The following is a 27,986-nucleotide window of genomic DNA, read 5'->3' on the forward strand; positions in this document are numbered from 1 at the left end:
TTCTCTGTCTCTCTTCAGTATTAAACAATGTATGGAGCAGCTGTTGGCAGTCTTCCCAAATTGGTTGGTGGGTCTAGAAGAGGGACTCTATTAGGTCCTGCTGTTTTTCAGAATATGATGGTGTGTTATGTTTCCAGTTGAGGCGATCAGTAGTGGATAAAGGCTCATAATCCAGTGGCCAGCCTGCAGGATTCCATTCTCATCATGTCTCTCAGATTTTTCTCGTTCCTGCATTCTGGCCAGCACACCAGTCCCTTGTACCAGCATCTGGAGAGCACCTGCACTTGGCTGAGGGCACAATCTTGCCACTGGTCCAGGAGAAAGAGGATCTGTCAAGTCCGGAGGTGGTGGGGAGGTCGAAGGTGGCAGAGTATTGGGAGCCTGGGGGTCAGCTGCTGATGGTCTCGGTGGATTATATGGTGGAGGAAAAATTGGTTCTTCCTCCAGATCACTGGGGGGACTCTGTGGAGGTTGGGATGTCTGTACCCTAGCCTCTCCCTGTTCGTTGCAGGTAAATCACATCCAAAGGTGGAGGTTTTGGGCAATCTCTAACCAGGAGTTGATATATAGGAACTGATAAGGGTAACCTGGGTCTATGGTAACAACATGCCAGACACGGCCAACCATTGGGACATCTAAGGTTCCCTCGAAGGGCCATCCTACCCCAAAAGTGGGCCATTCCAACTTACATAGGGTCCTTAATTTGCTGGGGTCATCGTAATTCCATAGCTTCCCAAAAACCCCTTCTCAAAGTTCTCAAACATAGTTTCAAGAACTGTGGGTTTGCTCTTTCCCAACCCCATAATGTTCCCATGAGGCTGTGTCCAAAGACAGACAAAGAGATAGGGGTGCCCTCACTAATGAGGAGACCAGTCAGATGCCCATCTGGCCATATCCCGAAGGAGCTTAGGTGATGTTTAGCTGTAGTGGTCTCAGCTCTGTGACTTACAATCAGAAATTATTCCAACACCGCCATAGACTGTATGCCATTCACCACAGATTGGCCCACTCAGACTCCATAGGCTTTTGGAGACCTTAAGGGTGCCCACCCGTGGAGCCACAGAATCAAACTCAGTAGGCAAGCCAGACCAAGTCGCACATTCACACTCACATACACACCAGAGGTTATTACATTCCCTTCCACAGAATTTCTATGGATGAGACCACTGAGGTCTCCAGGAGTGATCAGCTCCCCCTTCCACCACTATGGGTGGGCCAGACAGGACAGATTTACAGATGGGGGCCCCTAAAAGAGAGACCCCTGAAGTCTCTAGAGAGTGATTAGGTCCCCCTTTCACCGCTAAGGGTGGGCCAATGGGGTCCCTGCAGGTTTCCTGTCAGTGAGACCACTGAGGTCTCCAGGAGTGATCAGCTCCCCCTTCCATCACTATGGGTGGGCAGGACAGGACAGATGTAGGACTCAGACCTTACCGGTTTCCGACATTGGTTCCAGGTCCTCACTTGCCAAGACTCCTCGAGTCATGTGGGAACAGCAGAGCAGGGCTGGCCCGAGGCAACTGAGCTGGAGACTGTAGAAATTCAGGCAGGGTGTGCCTTTCCTCCTTCTGTCACCGCCTTGCCTTGGGCCAGTGAGATTGGGTTTCCTGATCAGGAAAATCCAATGGAATCTTGTCTGAATCACGATGGAAGAATCAAGCAGCACTGGGAGATCTTGGAAGGGAGGAGGTTTATTTTACACTGGTGGGCTTAGAGAAAATCATTCTCCAGAGGTCTGAGCACAGAGCATTATGAGAGGGAATGATTTGTAGCCTGTTACTTCCGCATTCCTCATTAATCAGGGACAGGTGTTTCCTATTAGTCTTGTCAGCCATCTTACAACAGATTTTCTCTATCACTAGCATTATGGTATTTTTGAATGAGTCAGGTATTTCCTCAATTTCAAAAGTTCTGTATCAAGAGCTATTTTTATTTATTTATATATTTATTTGTTTATTTATTAATTAAATGTGTATTTATTTTTGAGAGAGAAGGAGAGAGAGAGAGATAGGAGATAGAATTCAAGCTGGGGAGGTGCAGAGAGAGAGGAGAGAGAGAGGGAGACACAGAATCCAAAGCAGGCTCTAGGTTCTGAGCTGTCAGCACAGAGACCAACGCCTGGCTCAAACTCACAGACCGAGAGATCATGACCTGAGCCTAAGTCAGATGCTTAACTGACTGAGCCAGGCAGATAGCCCTCAAGAGCTATTTAAATGACAGAATTTTACTATTAAAAATAATTAGAAAAGACAAGGAATAGGTACAAAGGAAGTTTCTACTAATTAGAAAAACTAGAGGAAGTAGAAAACTATCATGGGAAGGAGAGGAAAAATTTGAATGTGAGAATTGATCTAATATTTTTGTCACCTTAATCTCTGTTAAAAGAGGGTAAATATTCTTGAGACTCCAATAAATTGCTATATGTGTTGAAACCATCAGAGAACATCCAGATACTGCATTTTCCTGCTATGTTCAATACTGATAGAGTTTCAAATTTTAAAATTGTGTCCTGAGAAGATGAAGATATGATCTGTTCATGACATGCAAAAATACTCTCTTGTGATGACTTCAGAAAAGTATAAAGAGATGGGAGGATGCTGTGGGATGTGAAGGGGCCACAGAAGCATCTCAGGACCAGAGGTTAGTGACAGCAAACAGAATCTCCACCCTACTGAGGCCAGCACAATGCTCTGAGTGGTAGGTGGGATGAAACATAGCTTGGCACATGCAGGGACATGGAATCAGGCCACAGCAAGATCTTTTCCATGAGAATGTTAAGACCCAGAGGACAGCAACCAGAGTCTTTTAAAGGTACACAACCTACCGTGCTCTAAGGATCAGTTAGGTAAGGAGAAGAGAGCGGGAGAACACTTAGAATAGGGGAAAGGAAAAGAAAACAAAACTCGGTTAAGGAGTTTGGATTTTGAACTTACTGAGAATTTACTTCAAAGTGACTAGTGTGTGTTGGTGGTACAGGTGAACATAGCTGCCTTCCAAAGTGACTGAACTGGCCAGAAGTTGTCTCTTTTATATCTAAAGAACCAAAGTTTACATTTCCCTTGTGAGATCATTTATTCTTTCCTTGTGATTGAATAAAAATGGGGTCTTCAGAACAAAATTATTTAATTTTTTCTTTCATCTGACATTTGTGACAATTATTAAATATTCAAATGTTCCCACAAAACCACAAAACATGACAATTGCTGTTACGACCAATATATGCAGACAGTAAGTATCTTATGGACAGTAAGTGTTAATAAAGATTTCAAAAGAAAGTTCTCTATGGGATTTCACTTTGAAGGTATGATTTTGGAGGCAGGAATGATATGCATATGCTAAATATACTAACTGTGTCCAGGACAAAGTCTATGGTTTGTGCAAAGCTAAGAGACAAGACATTGAATATTCAGTTGCCAGAGTGCAAATCTGTGAATTCCAACTTGAGAATTTAAGAGTTCATGTAATTAGAAAGTGAGAATGTTCATATAAGGTTATGGGTAAGGAGTGATGTTTCAAGTCTATTTAGTATATTATTTGAAAAGTCTTTATTATTTTATGCTCCCAAATTTTATACCCAAAAAGTAATTTAAACACTTCAGGAAGATTCATCTATTATGAATAAAAGTGAGTGTATCTCTCATTTTATCCATTTTCAAAAGTATTCATTTTATTTTAAAGAGACAAAATTTCCCTTTGACCTTATGAAGATGAGATCTGAGAGGTTTAGAGGAGGTTATAATTTCTTAAATTGATTTCTTAAAATCAGTAACAGACAAACATATATACTAAGATCAGTCTTTCAGATGACATATATGTATATGTAATCTATATATATACAATGCTATAGAATATATATATACACACACAAATACATATAGTGTGTGTGTGTATGTGTGTGTGTGTGTGTGTGTGTGTGTACTTAGAACATCATATATGGGAGGGAAACCAGACAGTTATAGTGAAGTTGTCCCTCCTTCTCTGAGGAGGTTTTCAGATTTAGGTGCCAGTGAGGGACAGGGCAATAAATTGCTTATGGGTCAATACATAAGAATTTGACAACCAGAGTCATTTGAAGAGGAAGGATGTCTCACAGAGCATTACTACTCTATTGTTATCTATCTGAATATATAGATATGATAAGCAAAACATTATATAATCATGAGGGAGTTTGGCTAACCCATCAAAGAATGACAAACATGAATCATTGAAAGAAATGTGACTAGTGTCATACTGATACTGCAAAATATACATCTGAGCATTAGAAATTCAGGTTATTCCGGGGGCGCCTGGGTGGCTCAGTTGGTTAAGCGTCCGACTCTGGCTCAGGTCATGATCTCACAGTTCATGGGTTGAAGCCCCGCGTCGGGCTCTGTGCTGACAGCTAGCTCATAGCCGGGAGCCTGTTTCAGATTCTGTGTCTCCCTCTCTCTCTGACCCTCCCCCGTCATGCTTGCTCGTTCTCTCTCTCTCTCTCTCTCTCTTTCAGAAATAAATAAAACATTAAAAAAAAAAAGAACTTCAGGTTATTCCATCTCCTAGTGACATATCTACTCTAGGAAGAAGAGAATTAAACAAACTATAGCTAATTGCCTTTGAGTACTTCTGATCCCATTGATGAGGCCATTTTTATATAATATAGCCTCATAACAGCTCCCTATCCAGACAAACCTGGGTGCTATCTCTTATGTACTTGCTCTCTAAACCTGAGAAAACTGTTTTCTTAGTCCCTCTGTGTGATTCATCTGTGGAATGGTAACATTGGCAACAATACATCTTCTGAACTTGCATTGGCATCTGTACACTGATTACCCTGATATAATGGTTCAAAAGCACTCAAAGAGATAGCTGCTATTAATACTATTATTATTATTACTTTTTAAAAAAATGTGCTAAACAAGCTAACATGAGTAATACAAGGAATAAAATTCATTATTCTTTAAAAAATAAATAAATTGGCATCCAGTTTTCTATTTCACTCCTGGATGCAACTTCATCAGACAGAATTTTCAGTTCCACATACTATGTTCACAGACTTATCATTTATTTAAAAAAATAATGAATCCGACTGTGATATTAGAAATTGTACCACAGTCAAAGATTACACTAGCAAGTAAAAATCTTTCATCTAAATGAATGCATTATTTGACTTTTAGAAGATAACTGAATTTTTAAGGATTAATCACTTAAATTCTTTAAATGTTTATTTATTTTTGAGAGAGAGACAGAGTGTGAGTGTGGGAGGAGCAGAGAGATAGGGAGGCACAGAATCCAAAGCAGGCTCCAGGCTCTGAGCCTTTAGCACAGAGCCCAAGGTGGGGCTCCAACTCACAAACTGCAAGATCATGACCTGAACTTCAACCAACCGAGCCATGCAGGTACCTCAAGGATCAACCACTTTTGAATGAGAGGCTGTTAGTCCTCTGTGAAACCACAAATAGATTCTAATTCTGACTTGCACATTCCACACTGAGAATATATTATGGATATGAAGTAATTTGCTGCAGGAATGCTGATGAGCATAGAGGTTTTTGTTTAGAAATTTTGTCTATTTGATCTTGGCATATAAATATAAAGTTTTGTTTATTTATTTTGAGAAAGAGAGAGCACGAACAGGGGAGGGGCAGAGAGAAGGAGAGAGAGAGAATCGAAAGCAGACTCTGCAATGTCAGCACAGAGCTCAACTTGGGGCTGGATCTCAAGAATTTTGAGATCATGACCTGAGCCAAAATCAAGCATCAGATGCTTTACTGAATCAGCAACCCAGGTGCCCCTAGCATAATCCTTATCTTATTTTGTTGAAAGAATAACTCTATGTTCTCATTGTGAACCTGATAGAAAAAATCCAAAATGTGAGGATGATAAATAATAATAATTGGAGAAATTATTTTCTACAATGAACCTAATTCCAACTCATGGCCTCATTAGCACTGTAATTTGTCATGTCTAGAAAATTCTGCTACAGTTGGCCATGCAAACCTAGTGAAAATAATCATAATTTATACATGGCAATGGCTACTGGAAAGTCATACATGAGTTAGTAAGAGTAATAGATTATTTAAATCCTCACCACCACAATGACAGAGCATGAAAAAGAATCAGTGAAACATACAAAGCTTTTTAAAAAACTAACTTATTTCACTGCGGCAACAGTGAAAACAGTGAAATAAATATTCTTTAAAACAGTGTACAATTACATAAATCCTCCATTGTGGTTCACATGATCCCAGACAGCAAGAGATTTTATGCTTTTTTTCAAATTGAATAGAATAAGAATGTATTAGATCACATTGTTTCATGTTCCTTAGGCCAATATATATTTTTTAATCTAAGCCTGCTTAATCACATATTCACTTCCTGGAATTAAATCTTGAAACAGAAACATGTAAAGATGAAAAAAATATTTAGACCCCTTTATATTCAGCTATAATACCATAGCCAGACAATTTCTTTTATGGAAGCCATTTCTATAATTTCTGCTTCCTAGCTTTCTGAAGTTGATTTTGCTTTAATTTTTCTCCAGCCTTTATGTTAATTCTGTGAGGTCCCAATATCCTTCTCATAAAGTCATTTTGCAGAAGTTGTTTTTACCCCCTTCCAAAAGCTTGTTTCTGTAGCTAGAACATTAAGACAATGAGAAAGAATTTTCATTACCCCAGCAAACACAAACAAGTGAAAATAAAGTATCTGGGGGTGCCTGCGTGGCTCAGTCGGTTGAGTGTCCAACTTGGGCTCAGGTTATGATCTCTCTGTTTGTGGGTTCGAGCCCCGCGTTGGGCTTTGTGCTGACAGCTAGCTCAGAGCCTGGAGCCTGTGTCAGATTCTGTGTCTCCCTCTCTCTCTGACCCTCCCCCCGTCATGCTGTCTCTCTCTCTCTCAGAAATATATTAATTTTTTTTTAATTTTTTTTTAAAAAAAGAAAATAAAGTGTCCATAAGAAACCACATTATAAAGAGATCAATGAACATTTTGCATTACACATTTTCCTCTGGATTTACTTAAAAACAAACTGTCATTCTATGGTCAACCAAACTCCACTGCTTATGCTTTATGGGTGTTTTTAAGAGAAGTGGAGAGGAAAGAACAACAAAAGTTGTCAGTGTCCTTGACCTGTGCCCAGATCAAATTTCATGACCAAAAAATCTTTTCTACATTTTTGGTGGTCCCCTCAACTTTACAAAGTAACATAAAAGGGTACTAAAAAAGTATCATTCATGGAGATTAAGGATCTATTTTCATAGCCCCACATGAGGAAGCAAAAAAGTTTAAGATTAAGAGAAAAGTAAGAATATAAAATCAACACCTCACTTGGAATTGCAGTTTTGGTAAGGATAGTAATAAAGGCAACTACTATTCTTGAAATGGGTCATAAATGATGCCAGGAACCAGGGCAGGTCCAAATGCTACTTTCAAGAGGAAAAGCAATGTCATCATCTCTGCTGAGATAATCACATTAGAACAGATCTGAGAAGGACCACAGCAATTGTTCTGCAGCCCATCACAAGCATGTGATAAGTTGTATAACATATCTTCTCTTTTCCCTATTCTTTCTTCCCCAAACAAGGAAAATCTAGTCCAAAGGAGGGGAGACACTGCCTCAGACTCAGGCCCTAAACACACTTACAAACCAAGGTAGTGGTAGGCATGAAATAAAGAATAAAAGTACACTCACTCTTTAAAGTCCCCAAAGCCTGGGGCACTTCAGTCAGTAGAGCATGTGACTCTTGATCAGGGGGTGTCATGAATTTGAGTTGGGTGGAGAGTTTACCTAGAAAACATAAATGGAGACTTTACTGAGAAAAAAATAAATAAGATGTAAAATCCCCTGGGATGCCTGGGTAGCTTACTTGGTTGAGCATCTAACTCTTAATTTCTGCTCGGGTCATAATCCCAGGATTGTGGGATTGAGCCCTTCATCAGGCTCCGTCCTAAAAATGGAGCCAGATTAATATTTCTGCCTCTCCCCCTCTCCCTTGCTCATGTGCTCTCTCTCACTCTCTCTCTCAATCTAAAAGAAGGAAAAAAAAGTAAAATCGTCAAAGCCCAATAGCAATAGAGAAGAGTTAGAAAGAGAACTTTAAATTTGCTATGAGATTGGAGTTTTGGATTTTAATACAATAAAGTAAAGATATAAGTATAGGCTCTTCCTGGAATATTTTTAAGGAGCAGAGTAAAAGGATTCAACAAGACACAGTTGAGCAGTAAAAATTGCTTGGAAAGTTATACACCACTTTAATAGAATCCCAACAGATATACTCTTTTGACAGTCATTCAGGCCACAGAATGATCTTTCTTAAAAAAAAAAAAAAAAAAAAATCATCATTTGTTTATGTTGCCTACAGGACAAGCACAATGTTCTTTAAAATCTTTCTTAACCTGACCTGTCTACACTTACAATATATATCCTAAGATCCACTGTACAACTTTTTATTTGCCTTACACATGCCTTTCTTTGAACATAGTAGATATAAATTATAAATCTAAAAAAAAAAAAAGATTCCACCTTGGCNGACATATTCAGTTCACATCTACAAGGCTTGATCTCTTTTATAGTTTACCAAGAAAGATACAGAATCTTTATGATATTTGAAATATTTCCCTGGAATATAATCTTCAGAATCAATTCATGTGACTGTAAATACCTAAGATAATCTCTGGAATATATATTACATAATGTACCGATAGAGTAGGTATACTGTAGGGAATTAAATACATTGTAAGTAAAAATCACCATATTTATTTTGGTCATCTCACAATTATATAAAACTTTCAAGTTCTTCTATAGGCCGGAAAGTTCCAGAATTTCCAGGTACTTAATTATTCACTTCAGATTTACCAATAATCAAATGTTCCTACCAGATAATTATGACTAAAATATATAAATCCTGATTAAATTAACATATGGTATAACCTCCCTACCCAACTCTCATTTCCTAACAAACTACAAACTCCAAGTAACCAACAATACTGTATTGGTCAGAGCAGGTATAGCACATCTATATCAACAAATCCTTTATGGAAAAATAGAATAAGTGAAACAAAACAAAATAATTGCATGAAGAGTCATGCCATTTAGGTAGTTAAGGCCTAAATGTATACACATGTATGAATCTTTCCCACTTATTACATCTTATGAACATATAACTGTATGTATATATAACACATACAAGTATATACACTTTCACACAATTTTCTTGATTTTGTGAAAATATCAAAAGCTATTTTGTTTGAATATTCCAAAATATGCTTAATTTGGCCTATAATATATATGCCATATAATAAAAAGTATATTTATTATAGTTGGCTATAATTTTTAAGAGTTTTATTTATATTCTTAAATAAACATAGATCATCATCTAAGAGGAAAAAAAACCCCTAAAATACTAAACTTATTCACAAGCGTCTCAACATCACAACCTTGTTTTTCTTTCCACTGTCTTTCCTAATATTGACTATGAGCTATTATCTGATTACATCACACAGACACACAAATGTTTTCTTTAAAGTTTAGTGTATCAACCAGTGGTTTCTGGTTTCAAATAATTTCCTAGTAAACTGAACTACTGTGACCTTTAAAAAATATATTTAATATATTTAATATCATGTTAACCCATAGAGACTCTGCCCTATAGTTTTTATTGTTAAACAATCTTGTTAAATCTTGCTGCATCATTCAAAACCAGAGATTTAATAAATACTAGATAGAAATTTGTGAATGTTTTGGTTCTGTTTACTGGATTTTAAACAGTGAATAGCCTTCATAGCAAATATTCATGGCAAATATTGAGCAGGGAAATATTGCTATTTCTAACCTTTCAAAACATGGAAATGGAAAGACACAAATGCCAAAGTAAAATGAAGATTTTTATTAAATTGAACAGGAGAAAAGGAAGAATTCATTTGTATTTAATGCTACCTAATAAGGAAATTACCTTCTGGGTTTGATCTTTGTTTTTAAAGTATATTTAATTGTAGTTAAATTATAGCTAACTAATATATCACTGGAATTAATTATCCACCAATTATTTAAGAGGATTAACAGGCTAGGGAAATATAAATGTATTTCCATAATCAAGCTGAATTAAAGGTAAATGGTAAAGGAAAATGAAATATCCAGGACAGTAACACGTGGATCACAAATAGTAAGAATATTAGCAACTGTGCACACATAGAGAAAAAAGGTTCTCAAGAGGATATATATGTATACACCCTGGCAACAGGAGAATTGGAACTCAGGCTTTGCTCCCTTCTCTGACCCTCTGCCCTTTCATCTATATAGGGATATGGCAGATCTGCATGTTCCTGTCTGAACATATTACATGCAGTGTTGTAGAAAGATACTTGGTCTTCATCTCCGGTTTGTAGCACACAACCCCTAAAACCATTGAAATTTTTCAAGTGATTGGAGGATAGGAGACTTTTTGTTCTAATGAGGTGGGCCTCAGATAGGTGGCGCCCTTAAACAGTTTCAGGATGGGGGCTGCTCTCAAGAAAGATGAAGGCATGACTAAAGAGTTGGGTCTTTCAGCCCTTCCTCTGACCTCCAGAGAGAAGAGAGGAATTAGGTTTTGGAAGTTTTGTTAATCATCGGTCACCAATGATTCTATCAAGCACGGTTAAGTAATGAAACCCCCTTTAAAAAATTAATAATAACAACAGGGTTCAGAGACCTTCTGAGTGGTGAACACATCAAGACGCTGGAAGAGTGGCATACCTGGAGAGGGCATAGAAGATACCTGCATCCCCTGCTACATTGTCCTGAATACCATCACTTCCATATTACTATTCCTAACTTGTATCCTTTGTAATAAAGCAATAAATGTGTGTTTCATTGTGTTCTATGAGTCTTTCTAGTAAATTATGGAACAAGGGAAGGGGTTATAGGAACCTTCAATTTGTAGTCAGCAGAGAAGTTTTGTAGCATTTGTAGCCAGTATCTTGAAGTGAGAGCAGTCGTATGGGACTGAACCTTTTGACATATAGGGTCTGACTCTAACTCTGGGTACTTAGTGTCAGAATTGAACTGAATAGAATTGTTGGATACTAAGTGTCAGAGAATCAGGGAATTCAAGAATTGATGAATAGGTGGTTAGTGTAAAAAAATACCCCAAACTGAGTTTTATACTAAGGAAAATAGTTCACATTTTTCTGGACTATTCAATCACAGAAAGCAACTGTCAGAATACACAGGAGGCACACTTCACTATCACCACCTATATATTTCAGAATATACATGAAGAGGAAGGAGATTTGAATTTTAGGGGTTCGTTTTCCTCTTTGAACCAGTCATTTTATTGGAAGATTTCCATGAGAGAACTAATTTTAATCCTTTCAATAATACCAAGTTGTATTTTATTATATTTTATTATGTGGGGAATTAAACACGAGATCCACAAAAACTGAGGAAATATATAACCAAGCATAATGTAGTTGTGATTTGGATTTGGATATGTCTAATGACAGTGTAGTAAAATATTGTGTGTGATAAGATAGTAGAACATCAATCCCATCATCCCCCCTTCTGCCTCAGAAATTGTCCTAAGTCACAGAATATTGAAAAGCATTCCTTTATCTATAAAACTCATTTACTCGTAGTCATAAATATCCTTACTCGCTATCCACCATTTGAAAAGGGGATCTAATTTGATATACCCAGGGGTAAAAAAAAAAAAAAGCCATTATTCATTTTAAATAAAGGACAAAAATAGTACAGAGAGACCCTATACCACAGACCCAAGGAAGGTGTGTTAGTTTCAGCTTCAGTGGAGGAGCCTAACTGTAGATTGTAGTGTGTGTGTTGTGTCAGTCAGATAGGAGATGTATTTGTATGAATTTACACTCCTTCATAACATTCTTTCATCACTTTAGCATTTCCAGAGAGAGGCATCTTGATTATCACAAAATTAAATTATACCATTGAGAAGTCAAATGGGTAGGGAGACTCCTGACTTAAATATACTATTTGTCAACTCTGGTACTAATGTCTAATGACTACGACAATCATCTGCCTTGGGAAACAACTGAGAAGTTCCAAAAGATTAATAATTCAAGATTTATCTTCATTTATTTTTTATGCCATAATCCCTTTCTCTGCTTCTTTGCATATAACTCACTCTTACTTACCTGGTCCCTTGATGTATATTTTCTTATAAATAGCACAAGTGATTAAGCTTTAAGGTGAATATCTATGCTATTTGTTGTATGTATTTCAGGAGAATTATAGTCTGGCTGTCTTTTAAAATGTAATTTTGATTGAATTGCAGCTTATTTTGTTCCTTGGTATTTTCCTTTCAAGTCTGAATTTTCCATACTTTTGCCTTTTTCACCTCATCAGTCGTTTAGAGCATAGTCAATAAGGCAACTCTAGACAAAGAACATCACGGAAACCCTACATAGGTTCTGGAGAGTTTTCTTCTCTGTATCTCAGGCATCTATCAAATGTGGAACCATCTTGTAATGATGTGCCACTCATCTTAATAGAGTCACTAGTGTTATAAATAAAAATGCCAAATTAAACTGTTTTTTTACTCTTGTAACCAACTAGTAACTAAGCACTAAATATATACTTTTATATTTAGTGCTATATTTTTAAAATTTAACGAATGTACAGAGATCATTTAAAAATGAATAAAGGCAAACAGTACACACACTAAGGATATAGTCACCATTAATCTTATCAAAGAATTGTTTATCAAAACAACCTCAAGTTAACAATATTAAAATAAAAAAACACTAGCAATAATTATAGTACCCACTGCAAAAAGCTGTAATAAAATTGAAGAGTAGATATAGTACTATTGATATTGTAAAGTTGCATAAACTTTTCAAAAAGCAACAAAGGACTATATGGCAATAGTCAGAAAAACATTTCCCTGTGCATTTTATTATATGCTTGTAACTCAATAGAACTCAAAATAGTTAATGCATAGAGAGGTTCATAAATGCATTTAATTTATTGTTAAAAGGGAAGAAAAATGACAGGAAGCAGCTGAACTACACAGTGTATACTAATACTACAACATCAATATGTAGTCATCAAAAAGGGACTAAAGGAACCATTTTGGAAATATGTTTTAAATGTTACAAAATAGGGGTGCCTGGGTGCTTCAGTTGGTTAAGCGTCTGACTTCAGCTCAGGTCATGTTCTAGAGGTTGGTGGACACGTGTCAAGCTCTGTGCTGACAGCTCAGAGCCTGAAGCCTGCTTCAGATTCTGTGTCTCCCTCTCTCTCCCTGACCGCCCCCCACCACTGCTTGTGCTCTGTCTCTCTCAAAAATAAAATACACACTAAATTTTTTTTTTCTTAATATTACAAAATAGCTCTTGGTTCATTGCCAGTGCCTGCACGACTCACTTCTCCTGGCCTCTCTTCTTCCAGCCAGAGCCTAGGAGACCAGAGCAGGGACCAGGATCTGATCCAAGTTCATTACCCTCAATTACCACAACCCTGATGGTTTCAACTGTAAATTTAGAAAATTTACTCTCTTGAAGACCAGAATATCATACACTACAAGAGTAAAAACAGAGGTAATTTAAGAAACATCCACAGCAGCAGTGACTGGCTCAAGTTCTTTTTTTTTTTTTTTACGTTTATTCACGTATTTTGAGAGAAAGAGACTGTGTGAGTGAGGGATCGCATATGCACATGAAAAAAGGAGGGACACAAAGGGAGAGGGAGAATCCCAAGCAGGCTTCATGCTGTCAGTACAGAGCACAATGTGGGGCTGGAACTCACAAACCCTGAGCCAAAATCAAAAGTCCAATGCTTGGGGCACCCAGGTGGCTTAGTTGGTTAAGCGTCCGACTTTCGCTTAGGTCATGATCTCGCAGTTCGTGGGTTCGAGCTCCGCGTCGGGCTCTGTGCTGACTGCCAGCTCAGAGCCTGGAGCCTGTTTCAGTCTGTGACTCCCTCTCTCTCTGACCCTCCCCTTCTCACACTGTCTCTCTCTCTCTCCTAGAAATAAATAAAACATTAAAAAAAAAAAAAGTCCAATGCTTAATCAACTGAGGCACCTAGGCACCCCTGGCCCAAGTTCTTTAAAAGTATTGCAGAGATGTTAACTATCTTTTCAAGATTCAAGATCAACAGGAAGTAATTGACAGGCTTCTTGGTTTAGCTGTTAGACTTGAATGTGGAGACAACGCTGAAAATACAAGGACTTAGTGCCTGTTAATATAAAAAATGCTGACAGTTTAGGTAAAAATGCAGAGCTATTGATCAATTCGGATGTAAATAATCCCAATTTTAAGCCTGGTGTAATGGCTTTGGCTAACCTTCAGATTCACTGCCATGATGATTACCTGGTAATACTTAAGGCAATTCACATTTCCATCTAGGAGTACCTGACACAGGATGCGGTTGCTAAAACAAATCAAAGAAAATAAGACTTGCCTGTTGTTTTAGACAAACACATTCTTGTTTTTGACAGAGGAGATGCAGTCCTTAATGAAGCTGCTCAAAAATCTGTGATTGTTCCATTTGGAAGAGGTCAGGGTGCTACAGACAAAAATTAATGAAGCCATAGTAGCTGTTCAGACAATTATTGCTGATCCAAAGACAGGTCATAGATTGGGAAAAGTTGGAAGATGAACATTTTAGGATTTCAGCTTCTCACCTACTTAGCATAACTGGGAAGCCTGTACGCTCTGGCATGTGTTTGGAAATCAAATGTTACATATTCAAAAGAAGAATCTTAGAAAATTGACCTTGTTCTAGACATTTACCACCATTGCCTTTTTTTTAAAATAAAGTTCAGGAAAGTGGAAAAAATATGTTACAAAATAGTAGGGTATATACATATACACATAATATAGCATATATAAATAAAAGAATGTAATTATACAATGTTGCATCTATAGAGGCTTTCTAAGAAGCAGACACTGTTCTGAGCCCTTTACATAGATTATCACAATTAATCCTTACAACATGTCATGGATGTCAATAATATTTTGTCCCTATTTATCACTTGCTACCTATTGTAGCTGCTACTGTCAGGATCCGAACTAATCCAATATCATTTTCACAACAGCTGGGTACTTTATGGTGGAGATTGGTGACTTCTTATGATTATATTTCTCTATCAACACAAATTCACTATCATATGGTACATTTTAATGAGATTTATTTATCAGCCTGAATTTTGTTGCACACGGAGACATTTATCGGCGAGAAGGTATACACACGTATGCAAATGTGTATGCACAGAAGTTCTACATACTCTTTTGGTAAAGCAGGTGAAATCTCAGTTTTCTTAATTACAGAACACTGAAAAGTCCTGTGAATAGTCCTTCCAGGTGGTGCAACAACACTGTAATGGCAAGTTTAGCAAATCTCCTGGTCTTATCAGGGAGGAATTATCTCTACGGTATCAACTTTGAGCTCAAAGCTAAGAGCTCCACTCTCGGACACAGGGAATTATTTGGATTTTTTTGGCAAAGTGTCTATAGAATCTTCATAAACAATCCACATACCTTGTCTACCAGAAATTTCTCCACAGAAAATTATTTTTAATGTCATTTAGTAATTAAGAAAAAGTCAATTTAAGACTATTTAGTCCAAATTGAAGACTTTTAGTAGGTCACCCTGGAAAATGCATAACTGATTAAAGAGCTTCAAATATTAAGTAATTGTCCTGAAGAACAGATTGGAGCTAATATATACATATATATTGCACAACTTATACTAAGGTGTTTTTATTTATTTTTAAAACGTTTTTATTTATTTCTGAGAGAAAGAGAGACAGCGTGAGCAGGGGAGGGTCAGAGAGGGAGACACAGAATTTGAAACAGGCTGTAGGCTCTGAGCTAGCTGTCAGCACAGAGCCCGATGCGGGGCTCGAACCCACAAACTGTGAGGTCATGACCTGAGCCGAAGTCGGTCATTTAACCAACTGAGCCACCCAGGCGCCCCCTAAGGCATTTTTAAAGCTACACTTTGAAATCTGACTTACTAATTATTTTGATTTATAATTAATAATCAGCATGTACTAAACATAATTATAAACCAAATCCTAGGTTGTTGTAGCATGGAAGAGACAGTGTACCTATAACACAGAAAGTAATAGAATAAATCATTATTTCACAGTTTATGGTACTTATAAATTCCTGCTAAAAGTCTTTTATTGCAACTCTAACTCTGGGGAACTGTGGATGAGACACTCTAGGTGACAACTATAGGTATTTTTAGAGAAAACTCTCCTAAGTTTCAGCCTTACACAAAACTGTACAGCATCTCATATAGGCCAGAATAAGTAGAACGATACATATACCTGATGAGCTGTTACAAAGAGATTGGAGTTGAGGCTACATTACAAAAAAAAAATAGCCATTTCACAGTAAAGTGATGTAAGAGCCAGACAAGTAATGGATGACTTAGACATAGGGTAAGTTTAGATAGAAGATTCTGGATGTTATCACCTCCTAGCCATTTGCCTTTGCTATATTACATAAGGTTTCACCAATTTTCTCATGAGGAAGCATCATATACTAACTCTCTCATGAAGAACATACATAAAATACATGTTTGCATTGACTGTAGTAAAATGTGGATCAGCTATTCTCATGGTCCTTTACAGAGATTTTACATAGTGTTATGTCAAAAAATCTATTCTGTATTTGAAAGATATATATTGAAATCACTAATCATTATTGGCCAAATGGGTGATGGGTATTTAGGAGGGCACTTGTTATGATGAGCACTGGATGTTGTATGTAAGTGGTGTATCACTGAATTCTACTCCTGAAACCAATATTGCCCTGTATGTTAACTAACTAGAATTTAAATAAAAAAGTGAAAGAAAAAAATTGCTGTTCATTAAAGGTATCAGCATTCTAGGGTCTCCAGAGAGGGACAGAACAGTAAGTGTGTACTCCTTGTACAATGTTGTTTTATCAACCTTTTTCTACTTTGGCTCTTTCTATTCATGTCCACTCTTCTCCACTCTCCTTTCTAGAGTTTTAGATTCCTCATCTCATTCCCACTGAGTGGAGGTATTAATTAGGTATTATAAAAACCCGAGTTATCTATGTGAAATATTGTAGATTCAATACACCTCTAAGCCCTGTCCCTTTCTTTACAAGACTCTGCGAGGGAGGGGCGCCTGGGTGGCTTAGTCGGTTAAGCGTCAGACTTTCGCTTAGGTCATGATCTCGCAGTTCGTGGGTTCGAGCCCCGCGTTGGGTTCTGTGCTGACTGCCAGCTCAGAGCCTGGAGCCTGTTTCAGTCTGTGACTCCCTCTCTCTCTGACCCTCCCCTGTTCACGCTGTCTCTCTCTCTCTCTCTCCTAGAAATAAATAAAAAATAAATAAATAAAACATTAAAAGAGGTTTAAAAAAAAAAAAGACTCTGCGAGGGAAAGCAGCCATCCTGGATGGCCCTCAGCTGTCAGGACACCACGGCCCATAGCCTTAGCCTCACCAGCCTCTGTGGCTTCATCTTCTACCTGCTTACCTCCATCCTGCTCTTCCTGCTCTTAATTCTCAAAGCAGGAAGGAGGTAGAACAAATATTTTAAATCACAAAAACCTGTCTTGGGGTCTCACTGGAGGCCTCTTCACCTATGCCGTGGTTTGGACATTCCTCTATGGCATGATGCACATCTACTGAATGGGAGCCAGAGATGACATTAAAAAAACAAAAAACAAAAAAAGATCTGAAGGAGTGTTGCCAGAAATTAACACCATGTAAACTTAGTTTTTAACCTGTTGAGTTTGCTGCTTCTTCTGTGACACTACCATTTATATTTGAAGACAAAGAGCCTGTAATAGATTAAATGAAGCATGAGACCAAAAATAAATAAATAAATAAAAATAACAGATTTGGTTAAGAAGAAGGCATTTGGGTTATTTTTTTCCTTAAAACCTTTATTTCCCTCATTTATGGAGACATAATAATGCTGTTAAAGTTATATTGTCCTATTCTATTCTATTCCATAGAAAAGCTGCAATGTCCCAAAGATTCTTGCACTATATTATAAAGCTTATGGATGGTTCCCCTCTCTATGTTAGTGGCATGTTTCCTACTAGTAACAGTGTGGTGTCACAAGCAGAGGATTTCATGCTAAAGGCTGGTTGTGGAATCCTGGCTCTGCCAAACTAGCTTATAGGAGCTACTGGCTCTTTCTTTCTTCCTTTTCGTTTTTCTTTTTTACCTTGGTTATCTCATTTGTGAACTGAGGATAGTAATGATCTCTACCTCATGGAGATGTTGTTAGGATTAAATGAGAAAAAGAAAAAGGCATGTAAACCTCTTGCCACAAGGAGTTCCTAAGTGTGTCTAAAAATACAGAAAAAGTAAAAACTTCAGAAAACAACTTATGTTCCTGGCTCTGTAGTGTGTGCTGTTCAAGTTATTCCTTGAGCTGATGCAATTGCAAAGGACATATATGATCAATCAAGGAGAATGTCCTTCATTAATAACATTTAGTAGAGAACATCTGTGCTGTCCTGGAATTTTAAGGATAGAAATAACATGAAATGAAGCTTGTTGAGTCTTCATATCTTATTAGAATGCCCTTTCTCACCATAGTTCTACAATTCATGAAGTGCTCCACTCAGCAAGGCCAGGAAATGTGAAGCTTCACTCATTGTCCATTTCAAATAGCATGCCACATTTACTTATAAAACATAGTTATGTGTTCCTAATATACATAGCAGGATTATTTCCATAGGTCAGCTGATCAATACAATATCCATAACATTTTTAAAGTCCTATATTCTTAATACAAGGACACACTGCTGGGAAAAATAACTTTATTAGTAGCATTCAATGCTCAATACTTATTTCTAATGCATTTTCATTTTTATATCTTCATCTGTAATTGGTTATTTTCATATAAAATCAGCTTAGTATTGAACAACTTAGAATATGGTTTGTCAGAATATTTTGTAAGCACAAAGCATGTATTAAATTTTTTTTAATGTTTTATTTATTTCTAGGAGACAGAGAGAGAGAGAGAGACAGTGTGAGCAGGGGAGGGTCAGAGAGAGAGGGAGACACAGAATCTGAAGCAGCCTCTAGGCTCTGAGCTGGCAGTCAGCACAGAGCCCGATGCGGGGCTCGAACACACGAACTGCGAGATCATGACCTAAGCGAAAGTTGGACGATAACCGACTAAGCCACCCAGGCCCCCCACAAAGCATGTATTAAATACTAAGTATGTTTAATAAGTATAATCTGAACTTGAATATCTAAGTCCCATCATTTGTGATTTGACTGCAAGATGTACAATGCATAAAATTTCATGATCCATTATCCTATGATTGTTTTTACATTGTACAAAACTCAAAATCTAGAAAGAATAACGTTTACCTAAAAATATGATCAATAATCTCATTGAAATATCCATACCTATATAGCAATCTCGCACACACCAGCATTTCTAAGCTTCTCTTATAATGCATTTATCTTTTTTCCCAAAATGTTCATTTACTTATTCTGAGAGAGAGAGAGAGAACGAGAGTGAGAGAGAAACACTTTCAGGGTTTCAGGGGAGGGGCAGAGAGGGAGAGAATCCCAAGAAGGCTCTGAGCTGTCAGTGCAGAGCCCAACATGGGGCTCAGTCTAATGAAATGTGAAATCATGACCTGAGTCAAAATAAAGAGTTGGACACAACCGACTGAGCTACCCAGGTGCCCTTCTTACGATGCATTTAAACTTCACAATAAATCTAGCACTTGTTATTTATAATCATCCCCTTTTATGGATGAGGAAACAAAGACTAAAAAAAAGAAGTGTGAGACTTATTCATGGTCACATACCTAGTAAATGTTAGCAGGAAACTAACTGAAGTCTTTCTAAAACCAGATCTCTTTCTGTGTTGCTTATCTTTCATTCTTGGACCAGTTAAATTATCAAACCATATACATTAAATTATGAAATATGCCTTGTACCTGTGTACACTACCATCCATTTCCATTTCACCCACTCTACTTCAGGTCAGCCTCTTCTTTACCTGAACTATACATGTGGTATTCTAAACGGTTTCCCTGTTTCCTGTTTCTTTCCCTTTAAACTGTTCTGAAAATGGCCAATTCATAAAACACAGCTATAATGATGCCAGTTTCTTTTTCAGAAATGTCTATCTATTCATTGGCTTTTCAATTGTCAGTGTCAAGGGTGAATGTTAGAATTGAAGAGCCTAAAACAGTTCTTAATCAAGAAATGTGATTTTTAACTAAGATCCCTGTAAAAACACTTCCATACCATGACTTTGAAAACTTCAGTGGCGCCTGGGTGGCTTAGTCGGTTAAGCGGCCGACTTCAGCTCAAGTCAAGATCTCATGGTTCATAGGTTTGAGCCCCGCATCGGGCTCTGTGCTGACAGCTCAGAGCCTGGAGTCTGCTTCAGATTCTGTGTCTCCCTCTCTCTTTGACTGTCCCCTACTCATGCGGTCTCTCTCTCTCTCTCTCTCAGAAATAAATAAAACATTAAAAAAAAAGAAAACTTCAAAAAAATGTTCTATAATCTTTTCTCCACATGCCAAACTACCCATAGTTTTGATTATCTAATGTCAACCTTAAAAATAAAATAACCAGTTATTTAACCAACAAAAATGAGTTTATTCTGGAATAGGAGAGGAATTGCAACTTGTGACAGGCAAACTATGGAGAACCATAGCCAAATCTGAATGAAGGAGAGCACTAGCTTTAATAGAGGAAAGGAGGCCACTGGGAGGGGCTGTTTGGCCCAAAGTTTCATTGGAGGAGAATGAGAGTTTGGGTTGTGGTGGCTTTTCATTGGCTGAGCTGTGAAGTTTTTCATTGGTTGGACTGTTGCTGAGCACAGAGAAGATCTTCCTCCCTGTTGGGTTATGTAAGGGAATCTTCTTCCTACCAGGGTATGTAAAGTAAGCTGCAATAAGTGGATCCCAAGTGAGAACTCTCATTTCGTTGTTTCCTGACTCCATTTAGAATTAGGTTTCCTTTATTCATTCTCACACTAGTTTTTCTTTTTCTTTTTCCTTTTCTTTTTTGTCTCTGAACTTCTATTGGGAAACACTAAAAAGGGGCTTACAGGCATCTGACACTACCCACACAGCTAAATGCATGGACTCTTTTACTTGTATTTTCTCTTCTACATTTCCTTATGTAGAACTGTTCTCAGAGTAAGGACACCATTGTATTTCAGGTATTTGATATTCCTACTTTCAAAGACAGGAAATGAGAAGTATAGCTCCTTGACCAAAACCTATGTATGACTTTTCAAGCTTGAGTATAGGCAATTACAAAGGCTTTACCTGGAAAGCATCTTGTGAGAAAAATGTCCCTCCCCACACCAGATTTGGTGCATAGTCAATGCATTGCAGTCTTTAAGGGGAGCTGTAGTCAAGGACTCAGGCTGGTTACAATCTTTTTCACATTTGCACTCCTAAATCAGGCGCCTTCTATATAGAATGCTGTCCTTCTCACTCCTTTTTGTCCCTGACCCTCAGCCAAAGTCTTCTCTTGCTATAACATTTATCTACTCTGATTCTTTCCAGGTTGTACTAACTCATAAACAGTAGTATAGTATAGACTGTGTCCCCATCTCCCAGAAGTATACACACATACATATACATAGCATATGGAACATTAAACACAATTGAAGTGTGTGAAACTGGCAGATTAAGAGACATTTCATTAAATCATACCATGCCATAAAAATCATGACATTTCATTTGTTCTGTGAAAACATATACTTCTCAAATCATTTTTCAACATAGAGGAGCTATAACAATATAAGTAGTTGCAATCCTATTACTGTAAGTTTTCTACAGAGTTTAAAATCTCTGAATATATCACCTATATTGGACAATATACCAAACTATTGAAGGAAAGAACCAGTGCCCAGTGACATGTGCAATTGATAAGACTATATCAGACTACTGAATCAAAAGATTCCTAAAAGATTTAGTATTTAGAATGACAATCTACCAAACCACTGAGCCATTTCTACAGTGACATAGGTGGTATATCAAAATTTAAACCCACTCATCCTTACTGGCAATGTAATAGAAGCTAGAATCAGATGAGAGATCTTTTCTGTCTTGCTTGCAGCTGTTTATGCTCTGCTTTATTGCCTGCTAAAAGCCAGAAGCATCTCTGAGAACAATCAGATGTTCACCTCCTCTCCAAGAAACCTAATGACTGCTGTGTCAGTCTCTTCAGATTTTTCCCCATTTGACATGCTGATAAATGATAGTTAAAAGAGAAACAAACTCTATACATATGTGGAAGAGAAATAAGATGGAAAAAAAAGTTCTGTGCTGAAGGCACAATTGAACAATAACATGAGCATTCTTCTGAATGCACATATTTTGCCTGATGATTCCAGCCCCCACAAAAATCTGAAGTCTACAATGTCTATCCTATATTTGCTTCCAAGCTTATAGCTCATCTTTTATCTCTATGGAAGACATTTATCTATGATTCTCTATGAACACTTGATATTCTTTTTATTGACAGAAGATATTTTACCTGCTTTATTATTAACCAATGCTTTTTTTAAACACTAAGGCTTTCAAAAAAATAAAGGCTGCTGTGTTAATTAAAGCTATGCATTAATTTTAATAGGTCACCTGACTTACCCCTTTGTAATAGCTGCATTATAGGGTCTTTCTGATAGAACACTCAGCAAACAGGCATTAGGGAGGAAAGAACCAAGCTAGTTCTATCTTAAACATCTACTAACACACCACATTTAGTCACTGTGCTTTCATCACATGGAAATGACTTCCTGGGTTAGTTATTTTTTAGAGTGCTTTCTACTTGCTAGACACTGTTTTTTTCACTGGGATATGGCAGTGAACTAAAGAGACCTAGTTCCTCCCCTTATGAATATTATGCCACATATGTGACTATAGAAATTAAGCAGTTTAAATGTAACTAGTTATTGGGGTGCCTGGATGGCTTAGTCAGTTGAGCGTCCGACTTTGGCTCAGGTCATGATCTCGCAGTTCATGAGTTCGAGCCCTGCTGAGCTGTCAGCACAGAGCCTGAGCATGCTTCAGATTCCGTCTCATATCCCTCTTTCTCTGCCCCTCCCCCACTTGCACTCTGTCTCTCTCTCAAAAATAAACATTAAAAAAATTAGAGAAAAAAGTAACTAGTTGTTTGAAGACACTGAGAGGCATCAAAATTATATAATAAATTCCCATTCTACCAGCTGGTGTCAAGGGGTCTTCTGGGAGGAAGTGAAATTTCAGTAATATATGAGACATACACTAACTAAGGAAGAATGATCCAGGTAGAAAATCAACATGTGTTAAGATTCCGTGGTGGGAAGGATATTAGTAAAACTGACAAACAGGGAAAAAAAAATCATGTGATTAGATCATAGCATGGGAAGTCAGGGCAGGCAGCGGCCTATAAAGCGATGTTAAAGATTTTGACCTTTAGAAGAAAACCCATGGGGAACTACTAAGAACCTCAAAATAAAGAATCTGTGGTGTGGAAATTGGATTGAAGGAGGATAATAATGAGGACAGGAGATATGGTATGAGGCTATTACAAGAAACAGAAAAGAGATGATACGGGCTTAGCCTGAGGTGATAGCAGTGGGAATGGAGAGAAACAAACATGTTCAAGACATATTTAGAACTAAATTTATGGGCTACAATAATTGATTAGATATGGAGATAATAAGGAAGATATCAAAGGAAACTTGAAGGTTTCTGAGCTTCAAGAAACTAAAAACAGCTGCTAAAAACAGCTAATTTTTACCTGTATAGACAAAAACAGATTGTGAAATAATATTTAAAAAGCTAAGATCTTATCCAGTGTCAAGTTTTACTGTAATTAAAGGATAAAAGCCACAATTAAAACAGGGAGAAGTCAGGTTTTCTAATCTTATTCAGCCTCTTCCTTTGCATTGGATGCACAAGCATGTACTAAATATAAGCAGTCTTCGATAAATGTATATTTTCAGCAAAGGCAAGCAATGGCTCATAAGTTCACAGACCCCAGATTTATCTACCCATTAGCCATTCTAGACCAATCAAGTTAATCATTTTGGAAGCATTACATAACAAAGGACTCTCATGGTTTGTCAGATCTATTACTAGCTTGTTTACAAGAAGATCTGACCAGGTTACTTTTCTTTCCTGGACTTCCCACAGAAATAGTAGAGAATGGATTACAGTCCTTTGGCTATCCTTTTCCTTCTCACTGTGAATAGAAATTCATACGAAGCACCTATTTCATAATGAATATATACTAGAAAAAAATAACCACATTTAAAAAAAATTCTAGAATATTTTATACTTTAAAAATGCATTAGAAACATTGTCCTTGGGGTGCCTGAGTGGCTCAGTCGGTTAGGCGTCCAACTTCAGCTCAGGTCCTGATCTCACGATTCTTGAGTTCGAGCTCTGCATCGGGCTCTGTGCTGACAGCAAACAGCCTGGAGCCTGCTTCAGATTCTGTGTCTCCCTCTCTTTCTGCCCTCCCCCACTCACAGTTTGTCCCTCGCTGTCTCTCAAAAATGTATAAACATTAAAAATGTTTTTCAAAATAAAATAATAAAAAAGAAATATTGTCCTTAAGGCTAACAACAACCCTATGCAGTAGGAAATATTATTTTAAAGACAAGAACACTAATATCTAGAAAAGGTACCAAGGACAATTCTGACTCTAGTTCATACATTCTTTTCTCTCTACTATAGTGCCTCCTCAATACTTTTGAAATGGTAACTGTAAACAAGACCTAAATGCAAATATAAAATGGTATACTTTCCTCAAGTTTAAGATGGATATATATGAATGAAAAATAAGCGCTTGAATGAATGATTTAATTTTATTTTAATGGCCATTTCAAGAATCAAGAATGTGACATTTATTTGTGTACCAAAAGGAGTATTTTTCAACTTGAAATAGAAACACTCATGAATTAGGAATATATTAACTGGATTACTGAAAGAGACATGTAAATAGTCAAAGCAGAGGAGCCATCTTATTCTATCATGTCAAGAACAACATTAAGTAGCAAGCAGGAGCGGCTGGCTGGCTCAGTTGGTCAAGCATAGACTCTTGATCTCGGGGTCATGAGTCTGAGCCCCACATTAGTGGTAGAGTTTACTGAAAAAAAAAAAAAGAACAACAATAGAGTGTTTTATGCTAACAGTATACATCGTAAAACTACATGAAAAAAATCTGCTTTACATATTATTTGAAATTTCCTGCTGAGAGGGAAAATTTAAGAATAAATAATCTCTCTATTAAAAAAAAGAATAAATAATCTCTATATTAAAGCTAATGTATCTCCAAAGCATATGGTTTTACAAATCTTCTAGACTAATATATTCAATTACAAATTTATAGGGACAAAGTGAATTATGGATTATTAATAAGCTTCTCTAAATCTTAGAATCTGTGTAATGCTGAGATCCCCAAGACTTTGGAAGATCCATGTGATGTTTAAATCAGCCATACAAATGCTTTTCAGAAACACCTTCAAATAACATGAGATTTGATCCATTCCAATATCCTTAATATGGTAGCCTCTAAGAATCTAAATGGAAAACTCCTAAGAGGGGAAATTCTTGTTTAATTCATGGAAGGAAGCAAAACTACGTTTTTTTCTACCCTATATATCTATAGATTAATTCTCTACTATTGATTGACCTCCATGCAACATACTAATGGACACACAAATGTATACACACGTTCCTTCCAATCACCCTTGTGGTCTACTTTCACACTATACACAAGACCCATCTACAAAGTGAGTATTTCTTTCTGACAGATTAGTTGAGGTTGTTTGACTGTAATCAGGTTATACATAAATTTTTAACAGTTTATTTTTTTTTAGAGACAAAGCACATAAGCAGGAGAGGGGGCAGAGGGAGAGAGAGAGAAAGAGAGAGACCAGAGAGAATCTCATGCTCAGCATGGAGCCAGAGCAATGCTTGATCTGACAACCTGAGTTGAATATCTTGATTGGAATCCAATCAAGAGTTGGATATTTAACTGACTGAACAACCCAGGCACCCCAGGTTAAATTTTTAGCAGCCATCACCCTCATTTTCTTATCATCCAGGATTCTGGATTTCCATAAACATAAGCGTAGAAAATAGGAAGAAAATGCCATTTTCCATTTCCATTTTACTCTTCCTAAGTAAAATTTATACAACAAATTTAAATGGCTATTACTGTTACTAATATTCACAATATTTAAGTTAGAAACAAAAATAAGCTTAAGTTGGTAAACATCACTAGAACTTGAAACATCACACTCGACTTTGAAATAATTTTTCTTTTGATGTGAAGAATTCCCTAAGAGTGATAGAAATATAGTTTGATTCTGATTCATTAAATAACATTAAGTAAACTCCACTTAATCTAATACCAGTGTTCTCCTCTCTTTCTTCCTGTCTCAGAATTTTGGAAAACATTTTATAAAAATTTACTACAGAAAAGGCTAGCATCTGCATAAGGAAATAGAGAGCTAGAAGAAGAGTCATTCCCACCCTTATAATGAAAAAGAGGAGCAAAGCACTAATCATAATCTCAATGATTTTCCCTAACTCCAAGGACTCTGCTATTCCCATCCTGAGAATCGTTTACTTTTGCAGCACCTACATTCCTTAGAAAAAAAGCCAGCACAAGGTGTGGTAAGTGTGAGGGAGGAATATGGACATTGGCATCAGACAGACCTGAGTTTAAAGTTCAGGCCTGCCACTTACTTGTAACATGACCTTAGATAAATGACTTAACTGAATTTCAGCTTTATCAGCAGTAAAACTCAGGATAGCAATACATAATGTTTATCATTGTTTCAAGTGGTATTAGCAAAGGTGTTTAAAGTATTAGACATTTAGTGGCATTGTAGCTCAGCATCTCTCTCTTTCTTGCTCTCCTTCTTTCTCCTTTTTTTTTTTTTTTTTTTTTTTTTTGGTTTGGCATTTCAACTGGATTTGAAATAATACACACATACCTACATATTTCTCCATCGAAATCCTCCCCTTTCTAATGGGAGCATGGGTAATCCATCACTTTCCCAAAAGATGTGGCTAGGTATAAAACGACCACTTATCTTTAGAGTTAGCCTATAGGGCAATGAACAGTTTCTTACAGTTTGTAGTTGTGAATCTTCAAATGGAACAATACCTGAAAATAGAGTCCTCCTACAGCCTTTGTCAAATTTAATCCCAGTTTAGTTTTCTTAAAGAAACGGACATTTTCAGGTCTCACTTTTCTTCATTCATATAAGATAAACAATATAAATCTGACTATGTAACATACAAGTATAAATGTAATGAGGTGTAAAGGCTGATTGGTTATACAAAAGAACTACTTTCTGTATTAAAAAAGAACCAAAAAATTAAAATACATAAGCTTGGAAATTGGTCAAAAAGGACAATCAGAGAGTAGGCACAGCTCTTCAAACCATTTCTATCATCTTAATTATTTAAAATGTCAGCTTTTTTAGCAAACTACCTATATCTGGAAATTCAAGAAATGAAATATGCAATTTGATTAGAAAATCATCTGCAAGTTCAGCTACTTCAATATGCAACTGGTCCATTCAATTATATAGGAAACCTGGGGAAGGGCACTGCTGCGTCGGTAAGTTACTCAATGGAAGGAGCCAAGAATGTATCACTATTATAATGATTATACTCCTGCTCTGTTACAAACACAGCTCCACCATCACCATCAAACTAATGAGTTTATTTCTGTTCTTTTTGACAATAAACTGCCACCTGCCAATGGTGGCACAACACTGACAAGGAAACTACAAAATTATATATTACAAACCCTGCTAATTATTGAGCTCTTTGCATGAAAACAATACAAAATAACCTGTGGTGGAGAAATGGAAGTGCCATTCTTTCTTGTCTCTAGTCATCAGGAGAACTCTGTGGTTGTGGGTGCAAACAGGCTTTGGAGCCATGTAATTCTGAATCACAATGTCACCAGTTGTGATAATGCATTAAGTTAATGCACAGTTTCCTGGGCTGCTGTATTTTATGGAAGAGTGAAATTAAGCAGTAATAACAAAAATTTGAATTGCC

At 37.0% G+C, this 27,986-nt stretch overlaps 1 pseudogene; it reads left to right on the plus strand.

Moving 5' to 3' along the window:
* The first annotated feature begins 1,643 nt into the window (after nucleotides 1-1,643).
* On the plus strand, nucleotides 1,644-14,584 carry LOC144229389 (RNA transcription, translation and transport factor protein-like; annotated as a pseudogene).
* The last annotated feature ends 13,402 nt before the right edge of the window (nucleotides 14,585-27,986 follow it).

The sequence above is a fragment of the Crocuta crocuta genome, unplaced genomic scaffold (genome assembly GCF_008692635.1).
Source record: "Crocuta crocuta isolate KB4526 unplaced genomic scaffold, BGI_CrCroc_1.0 scaffold884, whole genome shotgun sequence".
Taxonomy (NCBI): Eukaryota; Metazoa; Chordata; class Mammalia; order Carnivora; family Hyaenidae; genus Crocuta; species Crocuta crocuta.